The 27,294-nt window shown below is 38.1% G+C and overlaps 1 long non-coding RNA gene across 1 annotated transcript in view; it reads right to left on the bottom strand.

Annotated features, from left to right (window-relative positions):
• Positions 1–265: 265 nt before the first annotated feature.
• Positions 266–27,294, bottom strand: part of LOC125612987 — a 77,905-nt gene continuing 50,876 nt past the window's right edge. The window contains exon 3 of the long non-coding RNA XR_007343486.1: positions 266–578. This is a non-coding gene — a long non-coding RNA (uncharacterized LOC125612987). The remainder of the gene's footprint in view (positions 579–27,294) is intronic.

Raw genomic sequence — 27,294 nt, 5'->3', positions numbered from 1 at the left:
GTGGTATTTTACACTTTTTGTTCATTTTAGGTAGAACAGTGACATTAATGTTATTCTTTAAAAGATGTTGTACTTAGAATCTTTAAAATAGAAATATTTAGAGATGACATTTTATAACGTCTGGGATTTGCTTCAGAGGGGTGGAACAAGTGGCCAGGAACATGGGTACACAAAATTCGTCATGAAAAGCCAAACCATTAATGACATTCACAGAGGGTGATTTATAACTTTTATTTTACCTACTTGATTTTGAAATTATGCATTTTTAAAAAGTTTAATTAAAAAACTGAAAAAATATCATTGAAACAAGAATAGAATTTTCAAATTCCTAACCATAGCCTACAAGGCCATGCACAGTCAGAGTCCAATCTGCTTCTTGGGTCTCTTTATTCCCATTTTTTTTCCTAATTATTCACTCTGCTCAGATCCACTAAACTTCTTGGCCTTTGAACATGCCAGGTTCTTCCTGCCTTTAGGGTCTTGGATTTGCTTGTCCTTCCATTGGGGTTTATTTATTTATTTCCTGTTAACCTTCAAGAGACTACTTCCTCTTCAATTAGGTCTCAATTCCATGAAACCTGAAAGAACAGAATTTTTCTTATCACTTCACATAAATTTACACTACATACCCTTCAATCTCCAGTATATATCCTGTTTTATCTCCCATAGCGTTTTAAAGCTACTTATCGGTTTGTTTCAAGATTTTTTTTTTTTTTTATCTACCACATTACATTGTGACTCCCATAAAGGCAGAAACTCAATCTTATGCACTAAGGTTATCTAGTGTTAAAAAACTTCTTGGGGGCTGGGTGTGGTGTCTCATACCTGTCATCCCAGCAGCTCAGGAGGCTGAGGCAGCAGGATCACAAATTCAAAGCCAGCCACAGCATCTTAGCTAGGCCCTAAGCAACTCAGCAAGACGTGGTCTCTAAATAAGATATGAAAAAGGACTGGAGATATGGCTCAGTGGTTAAACAACCCTGGATTCAATCCCCAGGACCAAACAAACAAACAAACAAAACAAAACAAAACAAAAAAACCCAAAAGACTTCTTGTTGTTTCACAGTCATTCAAAGTTTTAACATTTTGTTTACAATGAGGCTCTATCTTATCCTAGTGTTGCAAATTTAGCATTACCCACACAGTGACTGGGCAGGGCCACTGGCACTTACAAACCAAGAAATCAAAGGGGCCAAAAATGTTTACCAAGCATGGATAACTATCCTGTCCACGTGGAACTTCCTTGCCCAAAGTTATATTATTTCTTCTATTGAAAAACCCTGGACCAGAGAATAACATTGAGGTAGTAATGAGAAAGGATCCTGGATATGGCAGGAGGCAGTAAGGGATTAGTCCTAGAGGAAAATCAGAACTAAACCCGGACAACCCTTCTTTACACCATCATAAGGAATTAGAAATTGATTTCTTGAATGATGTTCGTTTTCTACTGGTGTTACAACACATTAACACAATGTTGGTGACTGAAATTTGCTCAAATCTATTGTCCTATAGTTCTATAGGTCTCAAGTCCTCTGCATAGGGTGTCAAAAGGCCAGAGTCAAAATATTGGCTAAACTGAGCTCTTATCCAGAGGCTCTAGAGAAAAATTGATTTCCAAGATCATACAGGTTATTGACTAAATTTAATTCCTTGTGGAATTCTATGAATTCTGAAGTCTGTGTTTCATTTAGTGCCATCAGCTGTGGCTTGCCTTTGCTTCTGGATGCCACCCCAGATCTTTTGGATGCTTTCCAAAAGACCACCCCAACCCTCAGAGGGTTGAGTCCCATTTGTGCTTTCTGTCTCTCTGACATTTTCTGCCATGATCCTCTCTCTCTGAGATATTTACATTTCTAGAGAGGCCTAATTGGATTGGGGACACCTGAGTGATCTGGTTCCTCTCATTGTTTTAAGAGTCTGTCCCCTTCATTGCATCAGCAAAGCCCTTCCTGACATTTAATGTTAACAGGATCACAGGTTCCAGGGGTGGAGGCATGAAAACCTATGGGAAGTCATTCTGCCTACCACAGGAGTCATAGAATGTTTTAAAAGAGACAAATCACATTAGCCAAATCTCTTTAAGTAACTATTTCTTTCTCTTTGGCTACCTTTTAGCAATAGGGATCTTTCTCCTCCAGGACCTATAGGAGTGATTCCTGCAGGGCCTCTGTTGGGAAAGCCATTAGAAGCCTGCAGCTGCACGTGAATCCAAGTGGTACTGTACTCCAGCTCACACAGACAGAGCAGAGAGGAAGGGATTGTGTCTGCCTCCACAAATGGTGGGTCTCAGCTGCGTCCCCATTACTGGGAGAATTTATGAGCAGAGCACATGCCAGGGGGCATGGAGAGCTTCTCTCCCAGAAGCAGATGCTGCTGATCCCACATTGAAGCAACCTCACTCTTCAGCACTCCCAGACACTGCCTGCCAGATGGCCACAGCTGAATCCACAGCTGAATAGATGTCTGCTGTTGGCACCAGTGTGCCTCTGTGGGACTGGTTGAGGACCTGAGATGGTGTCAGGGCATCAGACACACGCGAGCAATACAAATGCTTGAGGTGTATCAGGCTGGGTACTAAGCAAGCATTTGCAAAGGCTCAAACACCACCTTCACAATATTCTCACGTGGATGGTGCTATGTTGTGCCCATTTTATACAGGGTGAGACCAAGGCTCAGAAAGAATGCGGAGCTTACTGAAGGTCAGAGAACCAGGAATTACTGGAGTTGGACTTAAACAGAGGCAAATCTTTCCAACTCTCTGTGATCTTAGATGCTGTGCCAGATAAATCTAATGTCAAGAGCTTTTTAGCCCTCTCCCCTAGGCTCCATGGTGGCATCCAGTCTCATTTTGCACCAGCTCAGATATGCCCCAATCCAAGCAGTTGCCATCAGATGAACCATCCTCATTTATAGGTCAGTGGCCCAGAATATTTTTCTCCTGTGGAACGGTATGGAAAACTGGTGAGTGGATAATTGAAGCTGACATCCAAAACGATATCTGTAGTCAAGAGAAACTTAAAGCCAAATAAATATAGGCATGGAACCATAAAAGGGTAAAAAATGCATAGTCGGGCAGGGGGAAGATCAGACTCAAGACTCACCTTTGGGATCCCGAGTACATGGTATGAAATTACAGTTGCATGACAGGCATCATCACCCTGAGCACGCACTGAGTGCTTAATCTGCACCGGGAACTAATTCATGCCAACTACACAGACGATTGCATTTAACTCACATCATCTCTATTGCTATTGCTCAAGGGCAAAAGCTATTGCCCTTCACGTATACATGAAGAACATAAGAATTCATGGTTTAAGTAACCTACTCCATGTATCATGGTAGGTAAAAGGCGGCTCTGATTTTAATCTAGGTAGCCTGACATGATAAATGACTTTTTGATTTCCCTATGCTCCATTCCAAAATGTCATGGGACATTTGCAGTTAATTTGGGGAGTGTTGAATTTACTTATAGAGGAGAAAGAGTCTGTCTTGGCACCACAGTGACACTGACCACAGTAAGTGAGACTATCCTCTATGGAATGAAGGTTAATAGGCGTTTCATGTCCTACCTCAAACATAGATGCATTTCATAAATTGTGATTGCATGAATGAGCTGAATCAACCTGAGAAAAGTGAAGCCACTAGCAAGATAAGAGTGTATCATTAAGTTGCCATATCAGAAAGATATTCATGAAAAACATGTGAAAAAAATGCAGAGGTAAAGATGAGGATATATCTTGAGATTAAGTTGCTAATTTTTACATACTCTTAGAAGGAGTCATTCAGGTGTGAAATGGGGCTGTGACTGGGTTACTCCTTCAATTGCTAACATGTCCCAACATGGCAATATGGAAGTACTAACATTGGATGACTGTCTCACCATTGACCATCAGGTTAGGTCAGGGGCATGTGCAGGGAAATGAAAACAACAGAACACTCAAGGCTTCCCTAGAAAGTTAGAGATCACCGTGGTGTGCACATTGCAGAATATATCTGGATGGGTACATGAAAACTATAACCAACAGAATGGGAATTTTAAAGAAATAAAGCATTTGTATAAACACTGATGGAACATGGGGCACAAACATACAGGTCACTGAATTTATACCCAATCTGGCAAACAGAAAGTAAATGTATAGAATTTCTTACCTAAAAATTGGAAGTCGTGTACTGTCTCCTCGGAGCTATGATAGTTACAAGAAATACACTTAGAAACATGATTGATATGCAGGTAATAAGATAGATAGCTTGAATTAGTATCTCCAAAGGAGTTGCTAGGGAGGCATTCAAAGTTGATTTTCTTCTCTCCCTTTTCTTTTTTCAGTGACCCCCTGTTCCAGTTCCTTGCAAAATGGAAGAGCTTAAAACAACCATTTTCATCTTTATAGATATGTCGATCACCGACGAGGATAGGTGATAGCTGGGATGGGTTACTTCTGCTCAACAATATCTAGAACCTTGGGGACTAGGGAGCAGACTCATTATACATGCTTTCTCAATCACATGTCTGGCAGTTCAGCATGGTTGAAGGATAAAACTTTATAGAGAAGACTGCCAGTTGGAATATCCAAAGATGGGCTCCTCACATAATCTTTGCTTCCTTACAATATGGTGGTTGAAGCCTGTAGGCAAATATCATGAGAGATAGACAGGTCAAAGCTATATAATAACCCTTGTTCAGAGTCCCATAGCTGCATCCTGCTGGTCAGAGCATTCTGTGCCTACTCAAAATTAAGGGAAAGGAAAATAGTCTCCACCCTCTGGTGGAAAGCAGCATGGTTCTGGAAAAAACATGGTATAGAAAAACATACCCTTTGACATTCAAACCTTCATAAGTATGATTGATCTGAATTATTATATGAAGTGGCTAGTAAGATGGCTTTTTGAAAACCTCAATCTTGCATCAGTATTCTTGCACATCTAAATATTGACAAAATTTTATTCTAAAATTCTAAAGACAGATTGAGTTAAGAATGTGTCCTTATCATTTACCAATTCAATGTCATATACATGCCTAACCTGAAAAATTAGAAATGAAAGGGATGGATTCTTATTAAGCAAGCACAGTATGTCTTCGATGAATCACTACAGTTTTTGCCTAATATGCATTTTATAAAAATTCACTGATGTGTTTAGATACATACAGTTATGTTTTCTTTTTAATTCAAATCCAACATTTAGGAAAATGCATATAACTAGTCTCCCTTTGGCCCAATTCTCTCATCTATAAAAGGGAAAAGAATGAGATGGATAAGCTAAGCAATGTGCAATTTTGGCATGCTAATTGTGGTAACATAGAAAAGTCCTATAGTCAATAATTCAGAATGCAACAAGACTTTTGTGTTAAAACTTCTTAGAGCCTTCAGTATTTTCCTTGAACCTTTTTTTGATCATAGGCTTTTTTCTGCAAGATCCCCTTACAGGGATAAAAGTCCCTGGACTCTACTTTAAAAAATGCTGGATGGATCACTCCTTCTTAATGTGCACTTCTGTAGAATAGAGTTTAGCATAACCAGAGAACTGATATCTTTCCCTCAAAATTCAAGAAGCAACACCCAAAGACAATTACCTCAATTTTGCATGTGGTCCTCCTTATTTATTTTTAACCATTTTGGCTTCTGTTATAGCTTACTTTTTTAAAGGAAAAATCCATTTTGAGATGGTATCTTCCCAATCTTGATTTTTATAACATATACCATTATTTTCTGCCACACAGCCCTTATTATGGGTTAGCACTATGTCAAACTCTTCACATGCCTTATTTATTTCTTCTCTCAATGACCCTAAATAGGCAGAATTATTAATATTCCCATTTTCCATGTGATAAAATTGAGGGTCAGAAATGTTAAGGAATTTTTCCAAGGTCACAGAGCAGAGGCAGAGGCAACATTTGAAACCAAATTTTGAGGAATCCACAGACTTATGTTAAAAGCCATCAACATTACCTTTTGTCACACAGCTACCACTACAAAAGGGGCCTTCAAATTCCAGAGATTTTTCACATTATTAATAATGAACCTCATGTTCCAGAGCATCCTGTACTCCAAATCCTACCTATTTTCAACCTTCTCAGACTGTGACCCTGTGAATTGGCTGCTGCTGCTGTTACTGCTGATAACAATAATGGTTTATCTTATTTATCCTTGTTGTTGTTGTTGTTGATATTATTATTATATTGTTAGTTCTAGAACCTGACTTTTGACATTGCTTTTCTAGCGTCATTTCTGGGATTCCCTCTTTAACTAAAATACAAACCCATTCTCTTGCTAAATGGCTCTTTGAAGTTCTGGGATCATAATCCATCTGACGCATCTTAGCCCCTGGACACTTCCTCTGCGGTGCAGGCTCTCCACTGTAGTGCTCCTGTTTGGGCCCAAAGTAACATCATTTATATTTAAAGTCTCCATACAGCTAGTTCATGGTGCATTCATATTGGTTCATGATGTCACCAACTCACGTTGCCATGGAAACAAAGTTGAGAGTCAAGTGCTAACTGATTAACTCGATAAATATTTGCTGATGATCAGTATGATGAGGACTTTCTAGGAGTTCATTGGTGAGTGTCTTAAGTCCGTTTTGTGTTCTTATAACATAATACATGAGGCTGGGTGATTTATACAGAGAAGTGGTTTATTGAATTTATGATTTTCATTACTAGAGAGTCCAAATAGCCCAGCATTTGTGTCCTGGTGAGGGCTTCCAGCTGCATTGCAACATGACAAAGAAGAGATGTGTACAAGCTAGGGAGCAAGAAACCAAGGAGGGCTGAGGATCCATCATTCCATTACAACCCACTTGCTTGGGAACAAATCCACTCCTACGAGACCCAACCCACTCTGTGAGACCTATCTTGATCCATTGATGATGAAAGAGCTCTCATGACTTAATTCCCTTTCCCAAGGCTCCACCTCTTAAAGAGTCCACTATCTCAACCCCACCACACTAAAGACCAACTTTCTAGCATGTGAATCTTTGGGTCAAACCAAGTCCAAATGATAACCATGAGCAAAAACAGAACCAGTCTTTGCCCTCACAGAACTGGCAGGCTAATAGGGACACTGGCAGTAAGACTCGTGCAGATAAGTTTATAGAAACAGTGGAGGTAAAGGATCTAAAGTAAAGGAACAGGTGTCCTTGAGACAGTAAACCAAGGAAGCCTGATTTTAGGACATCAGAGAAATCTTATTTCATAGAGAGATCCCATGATGGAGATCTGAAAGAGGTCAGTGAGGTGGGATCATGCAAGATGCCAAAGGATAGAAGATTGGAAGCAGAGAAGAGACCCAAGGAGGAATCGAAGCTGAGACCGGGCAAAACAGACACCAACCAGTGTGGTCAGAGCACAGGGAACATGGCTGTGTCCTACCTATCTCTCCATTCAGAGTCTCTTTTTTTGCATTATATCCTAAGAGCCCAGTTTGCTCCAGAAGGCCACATGCAGGAAACGGAAGTGAGTTTATTTGCTTTAAAAACAAAACAAAAAAGACTTGGACTACAACCTCAAGAGAACTGGAGGAAGCCATGGGAGATTTGGTGAAACCAGGGAGGAAGTAGTTGGATGCTATTTCCATAGCTCATCTCCAAAGGCCTTCTGCTATTATATTCCCTGTTCTTATGTTAATCCAGAAGAAATTATAGACATTATTGTCTTGCATTTATATGGAACAGCAAACTTTCTTTGAATTTCTATACTATTGTTCAGGAGACATACAGTATTTAAAATTGGATTACCTATATTGTCTGTATAGGTAGGACAAACTTCATTTATTACAATGGTTAATCAACTTTTTTTTTAAGTCTAATCATTGTGTATATGTGTGTATTCTGGTTTGTAACAGAAATGCCCTTGAGGAAAGATGAAGTGCAGGAAAAGAAATGTACATTTCTGAGGCAGTGTCTTATACTCCATCACTGAATAAGTATTTATTGGGAATATTTATTAAGCACTTATTATGAGCTTAACATTGTCCTAGGCTCTGGAATGTATTGGAAAGATGGTAGAAAACAAAGCAGATTTCTGTCTTTCTTTTCCTATCTTTTTCTCTCTCTTTCACTAAGAACTGAATTTTATTAGAAAAACTTCAGTTTTCAATATACACACAAATCTGACTTTTAATTCCAGCTGCATGACCTTGAAGACGTTACCTTTTGAGATTGAAGTTTCTTATCTGTAATTCAAGAAAAATAATATATAAAGATTTTACACATAATATCTGAGAATCTTCCATGAGTTGAGATAACATATTTCAATCATCCAGCACAGTTTTGGGCACACATTTTCAAAATGAAGATATCTCAAATTTCCTGATTTAGACTCTACCATAATAGTTCTGTGCACTTTTATTCATGTTTGGTAATGATTTTAATGACTCCATGAGAAACACCATACCCGTTTGACTTGGAGATACTTAACACTAGATTATTTTAATATTTTAGAAATTCTCATACCTGGGAAAAAACAATTTCCACTTATGATTTATTCCATATTCAGTATTGCTCTTTCTCTTTTTGTAAACTTGAAGACTATGGTTAAAAAAAAAATTGCATTTAAATGCATGTAAAAACATATGCAAATACATACTTGTATATATTTGTGTATATATGAGTATATGTATATGTACATGAATATAAATGTAAATATATAAGCATATATAACACACATAAGTACACACACACACACATTCTAGTAGGGAGGGAATACCTTTGATATTTGAAGTGGTTTACATTTTGAATGCATTATCAAAGTACTGAAGTAATTTCTGCAGCTTTGAAATGGTGATGCTACTGACAATTTAGTCCCTACTCTTTTGCTACAGGCTGTGAAAAGGCAGCATTGTTCATGGGCAATTTCCTAATCCTTCCTGGTGCTAACAAAATGGATAACTTTCTTTAAACCAAAAAACACAATGTCTAAATTGCTTATTTCAATGAGCAATGGGTTTAATATCATCAAAGTCCCAGCCATGAACACACAGATCACATCCCATCCCTTTGACAAAAGCCTCAGAAATCTCTAATTCTCAGTCTTATATTTACCAAGGTTTTTAATGAACTTAATTTTTGGCTAGAATAGGTTCAACATAGTCTGTGTAAACTCAAATGTAAGTAGACCTTCTGTTTGTCCAGAGTAGAAATTTAAAAAAATATATATATATATATAATTTATTAATTTAGTTGCCAGTCTTTTATCATTTGAATATAACATCAATCTTTTCTTATCTTTTAAGATCAGTGTCTTTATGTCATTTAACACAATCCTCTAGTGAACATATTTTCACTTCTCTCAAAGTTTTCTGTGTGACAGAGACTTTGAATCTGCTTGCTTATACCACTAGGAGCTCTGAATAACCATTTATTCTACTCTCTTCTGTTTTGTATGCCTCTCCATTCATCTTGCAAGCACAAATTTGTGACCTCCATAATGTAACTACTTAACTCTATTTCTTTTTAAAAGTCATCTTTAAAAGGATTGTTTATAATAGCATCTAAACTTGCAATTGTGAGATCAGAGCCCCAGAATAATTGCTAAACTGTGCTAAATTACCTTGTCTTTTTTTTTTTTTTAAACTGATTCTGCCAGTGACCTCTTTAAGCAATCCAAACTAATATTGATTGGGGTCCTTTCAGGCTAATGTACAGTTCTTTGTTCAAGCTATTGTAATTGAGAAAGTGCTCTGTAATGTGAAATATTTTATTAGGACACAAATATGTATATTATTTTTTTAGTAGGCTGGGGGGTGATGTGCCTTGGGGGGGAAAACCTTGGTTCATATGCAAACGTTTATGGCTCAATGCATACATGTCAGGAAGCTCTTCTTTGACCAACACTTTTTGTTGTTGTTTTTATTCATTCCTGGCATTTTTTGTCCTGAGGCTGCCCTGCATCTTCTGCAACATTGCTCTAAAGACAGCCAATTTGGTGAGCTATTCTGTGACTTGCTGCTTTGTTGTATTTATCTGTTTAGCATTTACTGTATGTCAGGAATTGTGATAAATGCTTTGTGTTGATTTTTCAAATTTCACTGGATGCTCACAGTAACCTACAAGGCAAATGTTTCTGCTTTCTTCCTTTTGCAGTTGAGAAAACTTGAGGCGTAGAGAATTCAGTAACTTGCCAAATATCACAACCTAATCAGGGATATTGCCGAACCTCAAATTCAGGCCTGTCTGTTTCTAAAATTTGGTGTTTTATTTAAATATAATGTAAATAGGCAATCCTATTGAGAAACCAGCCTCTACCTCAGAGCAAAGCCTGTCCAAGGAAGGGGGCGTGACCCTTGTCCTTGGAAAGACCCACAGAGCACTCCTAGGCACATACCCACCCTGCTGAGTTGTTTATCTACAAATAACAGGAGAGATCTATGGAGCCAGGTGCCTCTGACTCAGTCAGTCTAGGTGAGGACCCATAGCAACTCCCTAGCAACCACCAATCAGCATGAGACAGGGAAAATAACTGGGATGCCAGATGACCCTCCCAATAGTTTATAGTGGTTGATAATATGTTGGGAAACCATGTAGTTCAGCATGTACTCCCCTCGTGGCTTAAACCAATCAGTTCAAAGGAATCCCCCTCTTGTACTAACCAATCACCCTTACCCAACTTGTTCCCACCAGTGAATGTGCTAACCATGTTTTAGAGTTGTTATTTGATTTTCCCGCGGTGTGTGATGATTTGCTGAGAGATGCTATGATGTATGTGAAGTCCCTGCCTTCCCCAAAGAGTGTATAAAACTGCTGCAAACCCTGGGCTCGGGCCTCTCAGCATCACCAGTTGCTGTGTGCGCACAGAGGACCGAGCTAGCTCACAATAAACACCTCTTTGCTGCTTACATCGATCTTGGTCTCTGGTGGTCTTTTGGGGGTCCTGAATTCGAGCATAACACTATCATATGTGTATAGAAGAACAATTGTAGAGAAAGATTGTCTTATAGATAGGAAAATTGTAATGTAATTTCTTAGGCTCCTATTTTTTAAAAAGCAAAGAAGGATGGCCCCACAATTCCATTCCTAGATGTTTACATAAGAAAAATGTATACATAAATGTTCAAAGCATTTTTATTGGTAATAGTCCTAAGCTTGAAGTCACCCAGATGTCCACCAATAGGTAAATTGCTTAATGAATTGTGTTACAGTAAGTACAAAGGAATACTCTTCAGAAATATAAAGGACAAAACAACTGATAAATGGAACAGTAGAGATGAATCTGAGAAACCCATTGCAATGAGCAACAGAAGCGAAGCACAGAAGGAATTGAAGAACTGGCAAAACTAACTTACTTACCAGGCCAGAAATCTGATCACTTACTACCTGGGTAAAGGGTTGGGAGTAGGTAGAAAAGAGGCCCCAGGGGACTCTGGGGGAGGTCAAGAATATGCTATATTTGATTATGGATGTTGTTTGAGGGGTAGGTATACTTGTTAAAACTCGATGTGCTATTCATTTTAAATGGGTACATTTTATTTTATGTAAAACGTATTTTAATAAAATGGATTTAAAGGTCAAAGAGGGCCTATGATTAAAAGTAGGAGAATTTAATTATTAAGAAATGACTAAGGGCAAAAGTAAATTGGAAGTAACTGTACAGAAGTAATAATGAACCAATGGGGTATATTTGACCTTGAAAATAGATGACTCAAAGGAAGAGGTGTCCTTCCAATATAAGACAGGAAGTTATAAGTGAAAGGAAAGAAGTGGGTGGGGTTGGTAAGACTATAGTTGTCCACAGCAGTGGGCTGCCCTGGAGGTAGTAAATTCCAACCCAAATGCTCAATAGAAGGCAGATGAGCAACTATTAGCAATGAGGCTCAGGAGAGTTTTTAACTTAGAAAACTTTGAATAAGTGCTTCTATCTATGAGCCAAAAAATTTCAGTCCTTTTAAGAAAGTCTATAAAGTCCAATTCAATTCCAAAAGCATGGATGAGATCTATAATTGAGAGGACAGCTGTCCAGGTGCCAACATTTGAAATGATTCATTAAATTAAAATGCACAGAAAAAAGTGCCTTAATTCTAAGAAGGCATTTGGGCCTCTTTACAATGAAATACACTAATTCTGGCCCCCCTCACCCTCCCTCCATCGAAGAAACATTTCATTACATCAAATTTTATGGAGTTCATGATAAAGGCTGAAAAAAAATGTGTTCCGAGTCATAAGGAATATACATATACAGAGGATGTATCAATGTTAATATGATTTTTCTTGAAATGCCAATATATATTATACTTCAGTCAGGCATGAACCCAGAGAAGAGCAAATAAAAATTTTTTTGGATGATGAGGAGCTTGCAGTTTTCTATTTTTGTATCCATTCTACCCCTTGGCACTGTCCAACAAGATATGAGTGACCATTCAAAATTAACAGTGAAAATCTATCTGAATATCTGTTCCATTCAATCTTCTCTTCTCTTCCTCATTTCAACAAGCAGCGCATAAGTCATTCCTGGAACTTGGACCTGGGAGACACTTTGGTTGCTCACTCCCACTAGAGGCTATAAACCATGAATCTTGCTTATTTACCCTTTCTTATTTTATCCTTCTCATATCTAACCATTTCTTGCTATTCTCACTGCCAATAATAATTTTTGGATCTATGTCTAGATCTACTTTTATTCCCAAATCCATGTCATCTTTGTAGGGAAGACAGAGAGTCATATAAATGGCATTAACTCAATAGATACCTCATATTCTGGGGACATCAATTCATCTTTTCATATCTATTATCATAATCATCATTATTACTACTACTATTATTATTATTACACTCAAAGTATGTCTTTGAGCTAAGTCTTCAGCAGATCATTTCACTACTTCTGGGACATGCACTCTTTCTGTGTAATATGATCAACAAGATCCCAGGATATTGGGACTACTGTCGTCTGTCTTTCACCCTAAAGTGCCTTTGCTAGTCAAATGCTCTGTGTTTGAGATCCCATGCTTGTAGATCAGGTACTTCTTAATCCCTAGAATAATGATGGTGATTGAGGCCCTACAAGTAGAAATAGCAAAACCTTATTTGGAATATGTGTCTATCCCATAAAAACAAATGAATAAAACTTCCAAAATGGAAAAGTCGTGATAAAGTCGACTTTCTATCAAGTTGAAAAACCCTCCTTCTTGAGAAATCGCACCATGGCGAGTGTTCAGAATTGGTCTCTCTTGCTGGCAAATGGATAGTTAGAGGAGGGAGCAACAGATAACGTTGGCAAACTGGAGCTCATGCCTTTGGACCCAGCATAATAACATATTCACCATCTCTTGCCGCCACAGCTACTTCATTGGTATACCCAGCATGTGGGCACTGGGGTGGCCACTGACAAACTAGTTTTAATTTGACATCAGAGTCTTCCACTTGTTTCTTCTCTACTGTGATTGTAAACCTTGTCTCACAACCCAAAACCATAATATGTGTGAGCTGAACCTTCTGAGAAGGCCAATCCCCTTTTAGATTATTGGAGAGGAAAAATGACCACTGGTTGGAGCCACTGCCCGATTTTGAACAAGATTCCATCAATTATCTGATTCCCAAACGACCTCATTATTAAAAAGAGAAACTATGATAATGCTTTGGGTTTCTTAGCATCGAAGTCCAGTTGGAGTCTTTGTCCGAATATCCTTGAAGTACCTGAGTAGTTCCATTTTCCAGGTTGTCATCACACGATTAAAATGCTCAGAAGCATCATTGGAGGAAATCATTACAGTGTGTATGTGTCATCTTGTTACATGGTCCTGTAGCTTAGAAACCCAGACATTTCATCAATTGGTTGGTTTCAGGTCTAAAATCTTGCCCTAAAATTTAGACACTGAATTATGACATTATATAAGAGAAATCACTTCATCCTCTCCTCCTTGCTTTTTTTTTTATATACTTAGTACATACAGATAGGAAGAAAGAAAAGGGAAGGGATGGAGAGAGCAATACCTTTATTGCTTTGCTGGGTACTGCCCCTTTGGCTCCTAGAGATACTGCTTTCCATTTACCATCCCTATTACTCTCCTTCATCTTGGCTGCCACTCTGACCTTGCCAGTGGTTATGATAATTTTAGTCTACTGGCTTTTTAGTAGTTAGGAACCACCACTTTGGCCTTGTCATTGTGTCCCTGTAATTCTCATTGCTGTCAATAAACAACATTCTATGACTATTTTTCTTACTATCATTCCTGGGATGCAGAGAGAACCTCTACAGAACTTAATGACATTGGTGCCACTCCCTAATCCCTTCTGGATGACCTTGGTGAATGGTGTGCACTTGTGGAACACAATCCTCAAATGGGTCTTTAGTCATCATCTAAATGCAGCCACTCAAGTGTGTCTCTTCTTTTTTTTTTTTTTTTCTTTTTTAGCCTTTTAATCTTTCCCCCTGCCATCTGCTATAAAAATTCAGGCATTTTAGACTTGCTCAGTATGGATGTCATGTTTTCAGGGTTGTAGAAGTCATTTTAAATACTGAGTTCATAGCACCCCCTGGGATTTATACCAGGTTTTTGAATCCTGAGAGAATGTTCCAAATCAATAAACTCTCTTTCATCCAATGTTCTCCTCCAAAAGCTTTAATTTGATCCAGTACCCTGAGAATCAAGTCTCCTGGGCATTCCTCTGGCCCCTGTTAGTACTCACTGGGCAGGTCTGGAATTCCTTTGGATTATAGTCTGCTTCTTCTCTCAGGCATAAATGATTGGGGTCATGATGTTAATTAACGCTTCTAAGAGGCCTAATGCTTAGAAGAGTTGGTGAGGACATCAAGTAGGCAGAGACCACTTGCCTTGCCTTAGAAAGAATAAACTCTTTGCATTATCTTCCTGCCCAGGTAAACAGGTAGGTCTTCAGAGTGCACTGAGGCAGGCATCTGTTTGGAATTATAAGTTTGAGAGACATCTGAATAGTTAAAAATCTCTGAAGCGTGGCTACCACCAGCTCTCTCCATCTGACATGTTGGTCTCCCATGTTTTCCCATGTAGGGTGCAGGTTTTGTCATAACAGGCCTACCCTTGCTGAGCATTTGCCCCTCTTGATGGTCAATCACTCTGACTATTCAATACTGAGCTTGCTGTCTGCTTTTTCCTGCCCGGCACTGTGAAAGAAGAGGGCTCCTTTCAAAACTACCAAAGAATACAACTCTACACTTTGTTTTTAATTGTCTATGGCTTGTTCTCAGCATTTTATTATCCATTATTGGATAATAACAAGCATCCAAATCCACTATCTTCATATTTATTCATGCCCCGCCCCCAAAGCCTAAAGCATCACACTGGATGGTGTATTCCCCTCCACTGGAGTGTTCTCCTAAGTCATCATCAGGAAGATGTTAACATCTGGATGGCCACCATGTGCCAGGGGCTGTTTAGGCTCCATCAACACCAGGGGTAGAATAGCCCAATTTTGGAAATTCATCTTACCTTCTGCTACTTTTTCATTCAAATTGGTAGAGACCAGTTTCTCTAGGACAGCCACTGAGACAGAGTCAGGAGGGAAAGTCTTATTGGGAAATAACATCTATGAAAGAAAATATGATGAAGTAGAGATGGGCAAGGAGAGTAACCAGAGTGGATGCGAATCTGATAGAGTCTCTGTTGGCCCAAGGGAGGAGGATCCCTGGAGGAAAGATGGCTGACATAGCATCTTGTGATGAACAGAAGCAGCTATGCCCTCTTTTACCGTCTCCCACAGAGATGTTTGAGGGGGCTTCCCCAAGAAGAATATGCCACAAACTATCACCACCCCATTCAGTCATTCACCAGAAGTCATCATGTGACTTTGGCTTAAAGGCAAAGGAGAACCTCAAAAGAACTGGCAGAGGACACTGTCCAAGGAGCCAACCCATTTACTTTGCAATGGGACTAAATAGAATTGAAGAGGTTGTAAATACAGGACCAGGAAACTACAATTTTCTTTATACCTGCTTCTCCTGCAACAAAGATCCTCCTACCCTATTCCATACAAAGATTTCTGATTATCCAGTATTCAATACCTTCTCCAGTGCTTCTTCTAAGACACAGGGCAAGCCAATCAATTTCTTCCTCATCACTGTCTAAGCTCAAACCTCAACCATAGAATCGAAATTACTCATTTTTGTTTCTCATCCTAAAAGGGAAGGTTTTCATTCCAGAAAGATCAGCATATTCTTTTCAAGTCTGGAGCAAACTTTTAATAAGTCCAATTATGAGAAAATGTGAAAGACTCCAGAGAAAGTAGAACTGAAGAAGGGTCTTGGAAACAAAAAGCACAGTAAAAAACATCTTTAATTCCAAAATAATATATTTAAATCAAATTTCACCTAAAATAGTGATGTAACTCATGGGTTAAAATTAGTTCTGTGCAAAGGCAGAGAGTGTGGTTCTGCTACTTTTTTAAATACAGATCTAGATAGATCACTTCTCAACAAAATTATTGCCTCTTCTGTAAGGAGAGGAAGATAGACTTGATCACATAAAAGATCCCTCCTCCCTCCAAAACCCTCAACTCTTATCTTCCTGAGATATTAAAGAACTTCTTTGAGAAATTTTCAAGAATCTGTGAAACTCTGAAACAGTGTGATTTTAATGAGTTTTCTTGCACATGTTGTACATCTATATATTGTATTCCCTTATAGCTACATGTTGCAGAGATTTTGTATCACTTTTGAATCTCTGCACATTTGGAAAAAAAATGTATGTGAAAACTTGGCTTTTTCAAGATATCTTGCCATTAGGATTCAAAGCAAAGTAATTTTCCTGCCAAGATTTCTCCTTTGTTATCTTGTCTTTCCATCAGAGGCTCCATTCAGTCTGTTATAGAACTGGGGCAGGGCTTAGCTTTGCCCCTTTGCATGGAGTAGGAAATCTGGCCATCTTTCCCAATGTATTTGCACACAAAGGCCTGGGGTAAAGGTTGAGAATTCATCTTGATATTATCACTTGGGTAATCAAAGAAGTAATTACGAAAATTCTGCTGGAAGACAGGCAGTGTGATTCAGTCATGGAAAAGCAATTTATTTGCTTTTTGTTTTTATTTTTAAGCTGATTTGGCAAGGGTCCATGATTAATTTAACATTTACTCAACACAGCAATGAAGGGGGACCTCTTTTTATTATAGAGAAGTTATTACAATCAAGTTGAGAAATGATTGCATATTTAAGCATGTGATTATATCATAGTTCATATGCTGAATATATGAATTAGTAATTAAGATAACTGTAAGGCTCAGGGCATAGCATATATACCCTAGTAATTTTGTTGTTGTTGTTTTGGTTTCAAATCTTTCTGATGAATCATTTCCCACTAAATCACAAATCCCAAAGAATCACCGGATGGAAAGCAGTAAGAACATCCACCCAAGCAATTTTCAAGGTGTATTTTCCAAGATGGAAACCTAGGGTTCTGCAAAATTGACTCAGGAAGACCTCAAGAAGAAAAAAAAAAAGAAAGAAATAAAGACAAGTACATTCCAGGTCACTGTGACCTGCTTATATTTCAGCCACCCTTTTACAATATTTAAAAGCTAGATGTACTACTAAGAAAGGTCATTTTTTTTCTATTTTAATTTTTGAAATAAAAGTCCTTTGTCTCACTGTTCTTCCACATGCTCATTCCATCTCAGCTTGAATTGCTCATATGATAGCTTTTTCTCCACTTTTGAAGCCTTCTATTTTACTTTTTGACAAGTCTCAGAATGATCTTTCCTGACTTGGACAAAAAATGTGTTTCCCTTCAGCATACATTCTGTTCTTGAGTGGGTTACTTGGAATCATTTTCAGAGATTTAATTACATGTATTCTCCACATTATTGATTTAGGGATGAAGTGCATTGTTCGTCAGTTTAGTGTTACTATAGTGAAATACTTGAGATAGCTAACCTTACAAAGAGAAGAAGTTTATTTAGGTCACCGTTTTGGAGGCTGAAAGTTCAAACAGCATAGCTCAATCTCTGGCCAGGGCCCCACGGTGGAATATGCAGAAGGAAACATCATGTCTCAGACCAGGAAGCAAGGCTCAGACTCCTATAAAAACACCCTCTTGATAACTCATTCCAGGAGGCCAGCATTCCTTTCCCAGGGCAGCACCCCAGTGACCACAACCTCCTTAAAGATTACATCACCTCCTACTGCTACTCTGGGGATCAGGCCTCCAACACTTGAACTTTTGAGGTAATAGCTGACATCCAAACCACAGCATGGAGTTTACAGTGCAGGGCTTTTGTAGGGGAATGCTCCTCGCATCCATGATGGTGTGTGGGTGGGAAAGGGATGGGAAGGGAAAGAAGTCAGGCTCCACGAGAAGCTCTGGAGTGAAAGGACAGCCACCTTCAGTAAGCAACCTCAGAACCCGATTCTACACATCTATCCCAATGTTTATTATTATTGTGTCCTTTTAGTTGCCTTAAGGAATGGTCTCTTACTTCTTTTATTAGGTTTACCATATCCCAAGCTATTAGAGGTCTAGGGCACAGGAGGTAAGTGAGGAACATGGAGAAGAAACTGTTGGTATCTTCTGGAGGTGAAGGCTGTGAAATGTCTTCAAGCCAACAAGACATGCAACTTTTTAAACATGGAGGGTGCATCACTGCCACAGGCTCCGAAGCTTCAGAGAAATGTGGTAAATCAAGATTCTAAGGTTTAGTCAACCTAGATGTTCCCATCCTATTTTTTCATAACATATATTTTACATTCTTGCAAGTTTAATATCTAATATGTGTTGTGTCCAACCAGGTTTGACACTTTTGCATAGCACAATTGCCTTGGTTTTTAAGTTAACTGTTAAATAAATGTTGTCCTGTTGCTTAGCCTTAGTTGCTGTCTCACCAGAGGAAATGAGAACATCTCCACATGCTGGCAAGGATGCCCTCTGATTTCCATACACACTGTCAATGTATATTATTTACTTTCAGCCTTTTGCTATATTTTTTGAGAGAGATGAGAACATAGACTAACATCCACTTCTATTGTTCTTATAACTACCGTGTCCCTCCTTTTCATCAAAGGTCCAATACTCTGCAGGAGCTAGAACACTCATGTCCTCCATTGTACATCCCAGTTTGCAACGAGTAAATGTTTGATGGTGGGTGACCACAGTGTGCCAGAGTTTTCTGTGCTCCACTTAGCACCAGTAGGTGTTCATTACCAGGCAAGCAGCAAGTGATCCTGCTGTAAAGTTCCAGCTCATCAACTGCTATTTCAGACCCCTCCTGCCACCAACTCTGCAGGTCTGTTACTCTGGAAGCAGACTTGATTAAGGAGAGCTTGGGGGAGTCAACAGCTGTAGAAGGCAGGAGAAGAAAGCCAGGTTGTGTAGAGGGAGAAATACAGCTGAAATGTATGCCCAAGGGCTGCCCTGATTGATCTTCCTGGAGTTTCTATTCTTAAGATGGTGCATGGGGGTTCTCACATTGGTCTGTACTAAACTAGTCTTTCTATTTCTTCCTCAATGGGTATTGATATGAACCACCTCAGGAAGGTTGTGACTGTGGGCAAAGAGTTTCATTAATCTATTCAATAATTCACAAAAGTCAATCAAAATCTTAAAAAATCAAAAATAGATGAATAGATAAACACATGATATATATACACAATGGAATATTACTCAGCCTGAAAAAAAAAAGAATGAAATCGTGGCATTTGCAGGTAAATGGACAGAACTAGAGAATATCATGCTAAGTGAAATAAGCCAACCCCCAAAACCCAAAGTCCAATTATTTTCTCTGTTTAGCAGATGCTGATCCATAGTGGGGAGGCAGAGAATGAAGGAACTTTGGATTGTGCAGAGAAGACTGAAGGAAGAGGTGAGGCAGTGGGGACGGGAAAGACAATAGAATGAGATATTATTACCTTATATACGTGTATGATTACACCACTGGTGTGACTCAGTACAATGTATAGCTAAAGGAATCAGAAGTTATGCTCCATTTGTGTACAGTGTGTCAAAATGCACTCTACTGCCATGTATAACTAATTAGACCAATTTTTTTTTTATTTTAAAAAATAGAAGGGACATCAGTGAAATAGAAGAAGGGCATCAAAGAGAGAAGGGGAGAGAAATGGAAATATTTGGGAAATGGAGTTGACCTAATCATTCTATGTGCCTGTATGAATATATCATAATTCATTCCAATTTTATATATAACTATAATGCACAATTTAAACATGGATGAATAAATATAAGGAAGGCCAATTGAGTGGAGTAGGGGGATCAATACAGTGGAAGGACTGGAAATTGAAATGAAGAAAACTATGTTATATGCACTTATGAATGTCAAAGGAACCCTACTGTTATGTGGAACGATATTGCACTAACAAAAAGTAAAATTTTAAAATATGACAAAAATGTCAATCAGAAAATTAAATTAGAAATATTTTAAAACTTTGAATCTATGAATCTATTTTGGGTATTGCAAACCTGGAGAAAAAATGATCTATTTTTGCCTTCCAGTTTCTGAGAGGAGTTGCTTTAGCTTAGACTTCAGCTGGGTCCTGAAGGATAAAAGCCTACCCATTATCACACCCTCACGAACATCCTCACATAAATATTGGAAAATAGACACCATCAGCTGAACATGACCAAATTAAGTCCCTTCCTCCTCTTCATCTCAGTGATGGAACTCCACCTACCAATTGTTCAGATCAAAAATTTTGGATGCCTGTTGACTCCCATAGCTCTTGCATGCCACATATCCAATCCTTCCTGAAACCATGACTGTCCTATCTTTAAAATGGCTCAGGAATCCAGTCACCCCCTCCCCGCCCATACACACTATATCCAATACTACCCTCCTGGTCTATCCAATTATCTCTCACCTGGACTACTATAGGTTTCTCTAACTTTATAATTTAAAAGAAACCTGCACTGGATACCCATTTTACCTAGAGTGCAAATTAAAACATTGCCCCTGATTCACAAGGCCCAACCGACCTACCTTGCTCTACCTGTGTAATATCCTTGTCTACTTTTCCCTTGCTGGTTCATTTTGCCTCTAGCACACAGCTTAGCAAATCACAGGTGTTGGGCAAGTAAGGAGTGAAATCACTGCTGGAGGGAGCAGAGGAGAAAGGGCCTCCTCTGATAGAGCAGGGCAATTGAACATTTAGTTCTATAGGATGAATGGAAAACATGATGTTAAGCAAAACAAGTGAGGCACAGAAAGACATGCATACCCAGTGAACTCACTCATGTGGAATTTGAAACAATGGTTTTCGCCATCTTGTATAGACATCCAAAAGACACTAATTTAAGTATATATATTTAAGTAGAAAGCAGAAAGATCAGCAGAGCAGAGGGAAAGGAATAGGGGGAGGGAGACGAAGAGAGAGAGGGGAAGTTCTGGGGACTGAATTAGAACAAATTATATCCCATGCTTGTATAATCTGGTCAACATGAACCCTGATGTTATGTGTAACAAAAATGGATCAGTAAAAATAAATAAATAAATAAATAAATTTACAACAACAACAAAAAAAAGTTGAGGGTAGAATGGTAGATAGAGATTATGGAGGAGAGTAAGGCAGAGGCAGAGATGTCAAAAGGTTGACAAACAGGTACTAAGTGATAGTTATATAGAAGTAAGAAATCCTAGAGTAGTATTGCATGCTAGGATGATTATAGCTAGCAATGATGCCCTGTATATTTCAAAGAGCTAGGATAAATGAGTTTAAATATTTCTACCACAAGGAAATGACAAATGAGGAGATAGATCTAACTTTAACGTTACCCAATATGTGCATGCTATATACATTTATCAGACTGCCCCATGGTATTCCATAAACATGTACAATTTTATGATTTTTTGTCATAAGTTTAAAAAAATCTATTTTTTAAAAAAAATAGTGAAAATCCTTTGAAGAATTTCAAATGAGAAAGTAAAATGATTAAACACTTGGTTGGAAAAGATAAGCTGATAGTTCAGAACAAGGGTGGACTTGGAAGGAACACACAAGAGTAGACAAATACTGTAGTATGAAGATAAAGGAAAACAAGAGCCCCAGCAACAGAGAGAGGACTGATGATCAGACTGCAAATATTCAGGCTTTAAGAGGTGCTCAGAGTATGTTCAGTTGCTTTCCTTTTTAATTAATTGAATGTTTTATAGAAAATATGAACAGAAGGGATTTTCAGGATGCTGAGTTGAACAATCAGGAAGATACGGGCCCCATCATTAAGATAAACTATTAAGGAGGAGGAACAAATTGGAGCATAAGAGGCTTTCTCTTTAGGACATACTGAGTTGTATTATCTTACAAGTTAGATAGTTTAGGGGAAAAAAGGCAATCAGACAATATAAATTATTCAGAGGAATATCTTGAAATAGATCAAAGTTAAGCATACTCAATATAGGTATTGAGTATGCTAAAAGAAAAACTTCAGAAAAATTAAATCGAGCAGAGATTATTTGAGCAAACAATGATTCATGCATTAGGCAGTATTCAGAATTTGAAGAGGGTCAGAGAGCTGAGCACAACACTGTGAGCAGTGAGTATTTTATTTTATATTAGATAAACAGAGAATAAAGGGGAGAAATTACCTGATTAATGACAGTTTGGCATTTATCTTCTTTGGGTATGGTGTAATGAGTTGGCTAAGACCCACCTCTTGCAATTGGTCAAACTCAGTTGCATGTAAAACTCCTAAGTTAGGTTTCGGCTTGTTTCTGTAGTAAATTGGGGTGCAGTTCATTATTTTTAGAGCTCATTATGTTCAAAGTTTGGAGGCAGCCTCAGGCAAATGGCCTCCTGCTATAATTTTTCAGGAGTCAGCAGAGAATGGCAACTGCAAACAGGAGGTTGGTCTTGAGAATACCAATGTCTAGGCATAAGTTGAAGTGGAAGTAAAGGATCACTCACTCAAAATAGACACAAGGGAGCTGTTGAAGTCTGGGGTACAAGTTACTTCCTTGTGACCTCTCCAAGTTATAACCAGGAAAGATAGGCACAGATAACCATGTGGGCATCAATACACCACATTATTCATGTCTTGATAACTCAAAAGTTCAGTTTTCCAAAAATCATTTCCTGGAATATTTCCCATGTCAGCACACCAATGAGCTTCTCCTTGTATCAACAGATAACACTAAGGGAGAGTTGAGGGCATAGGAAGAAAAAGGGAAGTAGAATTTTCCTTTATCTCTGATTTGAGGTACATAATGGCTGAGTTCCCCCAATGGTTTCAACTTCTCACTGAGAATTTTCATTCTCTGAGGAATAAGGCGACCCTGTCTCTGATTCTAGCTCCCCATTCATGGGTTTTACTACTCTCACCCTCTTCTCTTTGTCTATCCATTCCTTAGAGTGATAGCAGCTTCCCAATATTAGTAAAATCTCTCTTTTTCACCATGTTTCATTTGAGTTATCAGCTCTTCCATCACTTCTGCAACCAATTACCTGTATTAAATTTGAATTACCTAGAATAGTCTCTGTTTTCTTGACTCAATTGATATTGATTCACAGATTTCTTATACATATATATTTGTGTGTGTGTGTGTGTGTGTGCGTGCGTGCGTGCGTGCGTGAAGAAGAGAAGGAATGGCTAACATCTTCTTCCTTTGGAATGTTATAGCTTGGAAAATTATTGCATTTTCCTGCAAGTAACTGGAAAGCCAGGAAAACCTGGTGTGGTTGAGCCCAAAGAGAACGTGATCTTCAAAAAGAGGGAGAGACCAATAAGGTGAAATATTCTAGAAAACCTCAAGTTAAGATAGAAACTGAAAATTAGTTGTTGGATTCACCAGCTAGAGAACTTTGATGGGTTGTGATGGGCCACTTCAAAGAGGCATTAACCAGATGTGAATAACATGGAAACTGAATAGTGAGGAAGTAATTCCTGTGTGGCTAGACATTTCTTTCAAGCAATTTAGGAAGGAAGAATAAATATGGTGATTCAAAGAATAGAAATAACAAAAGGGAGATTTTTTTGATGTTATTGTTTTAATTGCAAATATTTGTGTATGTTTTCATATTGGTCGGGAAGAACCACAAATACTGAAAGTGCAGGGGGAAAAAAGTATTTATTATTGAAGCATGACTTCTCAAGGGACAATGGAAAAAAAGAAAAACAAGAATGCAAGATACAGTGTACAGATGAATCATGTAAGATGATTCATTCTTTTGAGACAAGACAGTGAGGTAGAGATAGACAAATATTTGTTGAATTTATTTGAACATCATTAATCACTGTCCCATTTAAATTAATTCAAGACATATATTACTGCTAGTCAAAGATTTCTATTTGCATAGAAAAAAAATCTCATGTTATCTTGCTGATTTAATGTAATCTCAGCCAGAGGAAAAATAGTCCCAGTGTTCTCTGGGGGATAAAGTCACTTCTTCCTTCTTCTGTCACCTTGCCTGTCCCCATCATTTCCACCAGTGATGGTAAGCGCTCCCTACCACCACCACCCAAAAATCTAAAATTCTGACAATGCAAAATACTGGCAAGAATGGGAACAACAGGAAGTCTTATTTCTGGTAAGAACACAAAATATTACAGTCAAGTAGGAAGGCAATTTGACAGTTTCTTAGAAAACTAAACACATTCTCACCTCAGGATTCAGCAATCCTATTACCATTCATTTTCTCAAAGGAGTTGAAATTTTAGGTCCACATAAAATCCTGCATATGGATGTTGGCAGCAGCTTTACTCATAATTTCTAGACTTTGGAAGCAAACTAGATGCCCTTCAGTAGGAAAATAGATATAAAAAATATATATTGTTAATCTGTATAGTGGAATATTATCAAAGCAACCAAGTATGATTCTAGCAATATAACATTCTAGAAAAGGCAAAGCAAAAGGGGTAAAATGAAGAGCATTAGCTGCCAGGGGTTTGGAGAGATGGAGGGATGAACAAGTAGCTCGTAGAGGAAATTTAGGATAATGTAATTATTCTATATAATACCATAGTGGTGGACAGCTATCATTGTACGTTTCCCCTAGCCCACAGAATGTACAACACCCAAAGTGAGCTCTGATGTAAGCTATGGACTCTGGGTAATAATGACATGTCCTCACAGAAAAGGTGCCACTGTGGCAGGTGTTGTTGATGGTGGAGGTTACGGATGTGTGGAAATATGGCCTCTAAGGGAAATCTCAGTCCCTTCCACCCAATCTTACTGTGAACTCGAGGTTGCCCATCATCAGAACCTTTTCCTTTCCCTTAGCTCAGTTTTCAAGATCTATATTAAATGATTAAATAGAGGGTGGAAGAAAAAAAAAACAAGAAGATGGAGCAGTGGAAAACAGCCAACTCTGCCTCAGGCATAATGACAAGGCATAACTTCCAAAGTCAAAAATCTCAGTGAAGTCAACCTCACGACTTTACGGCTACCTTTATTCTGCTAGTTGCCTATAGAGCTTTAAAGTATCAACATTGAAAGATTCCTTATTACAATATTTCTTTCTCAAAATGTATTCCAAGAGCCTTTTAAGTTAGAAATGCCTGGATTGCATATTTTAAAGTAGATAACTCTGGTCCTAACAATAACAGTCTCTGGAAGTAGAGTCCTTAAATCTGTCTTAGTAGTAAATACTCCAGGGTTATTTTGTATAAACTAAAGTCAAATAAATGCCATCATAAATTCCACTATCCACTTTTCCTCACTTATATTTTATTAAGATATAATATAGTCAGAGAAGAACATAAGTCCATTTTAATAAAGGGAATACATCCTGTAACCAGCACCTGTACCGGGAAACAGACCCAAATTGCAACCCCTGAAAGCCCTCTTGGATCCTTCCAACTTGTGCTTCCTATTGAGAATGACCACCTTTCTCACCTACAACATCATTAGTTTTGTTTACTTATGAACTTTATGTAAATGAAATAAAATAAGATGTACTGTGGGAGCATTGATTTTGTTCACTCAATGTTAATTTGTGAGACATCTTTGAACCATTGTGTTTGGGTGTGGTTTAATTTTGGTGCAAAAGTCTATTGCATGAATATGAAAAAAAATTATCCTTTCCATTGTCAACAGACATTTCAGCTGTCTATTGTCTTTCTACTTTGTGGCTCTTACAAATATGGATGGTATGAACAGCTTTATACATGTTTTTTGGAGCACATGAACATACACTTCTCTGTTGGGTAATATGTTTACAATAGAATTGCTGCATCATAAAGTATGTTTTTTGTTGTTATTTTATAGCTTTATTTCTTTATCTTTCAAACAGAATAGAGCCATATGTCACTAGAGTATGCTGACTTTTATTCTTTTGGATAAATACCAAGGAATATTATAGGTGGGTCATATGATAGGTCATTTCCTAGCATTTTGAGAAAACTTACTGGCAAGAAACCACCATACAACAACCCCATGGTGGTTGTACTAATTTGCAATTCCACCAACAAGGTGTAAGTGTTCTGTTTTCTCTGGATACTTGCCAGCATTTATTATTTTTGTGTTCTTAATGATTGCCATTCTGACCGGAATGAGATGAAATCTCAGCGTAGTATTGATTTGTTAAAGATGTTGAACATTTTTTCATATGTTTATTGGACATTTGTATTTCTTCTTTTAAGAAAGGTCCATTTAGTTTATCTACCTATTTATTTGTGGGGTTATTTGATTTTTGGTGTTTTTTTTTTAAATGTATTCTGGATCTTAATTCTGTGATAAGAACAGCTGGCAATTCCCCCACCCCCCCCCATTGTGTAGGGTGTCTCTTTATGCTCTTATCTCCTGTGCTGGGCAGAAGTTTTTAGTTTGATGCCATCACATTTGTTGATTCTTGGTTTTAATTGCTGAGCTGTAGGAGTCTTAGTGAGGAAGGTGATGCCTATGCTTTTATGTTGGAGAGTCAACCCCATGTTTACAGCATCACAATTCACAATTGTTAAGTCATGGAACTGACCTAAGTGTCTGTCAACAGATGAATGGATGAAACACACACACACACCCCACACACACACGCACATAAACACACACACAATGGAGTTTTATTTTTATAAGTTTGACTAATTTGCAGGAAAATAGATGGAATGGGAGAACATCACGTTAAGTGAGACAAGCTAGACTCAGAAAGTCAAGAGTCACATGTGTTCTCTCATATGCAGAAGTCAGAAAAAAAAGAAAACGGATCTCAGGAAAAGAGAAGAGAAATGAAGAAAGTAGAGAAAAGGGAAGAATGGAGGAGAAAAGGAAGGGAGGAAAAGGGGCAGTACTGAGGAACAAAATAGACCAATTTTGCTATGTGCATGTATGAATATATCACAAAGAACCCCACTATTATTATAATACACTGACAAAAAGTAAATGTGAATTTAAAATAAAAATTAAGCATTAAAAACTTATTATAGGACCAAACCAAACTCTGACCATTCTCCACAACTCACTGAGTAT

The sequence above is a fragment of the Marmota marmota genome, unplaced genomic scaffold (genome assembly GCF_001458135.2).
Source record: "Marmota marmota marmota unplaced genomic scaffold, marMar, whole genome shotgun sequence".
NCBI lineage: Eukaryota > Metazoa > Chordata > Mammalia > Rodentia > Sciuridae > Marmota > Marmota marmota.
Note: the sequence above shows the minus strand (reverse complement) of the source record. Positions and strands in the feature narration are given on the sequence as shown.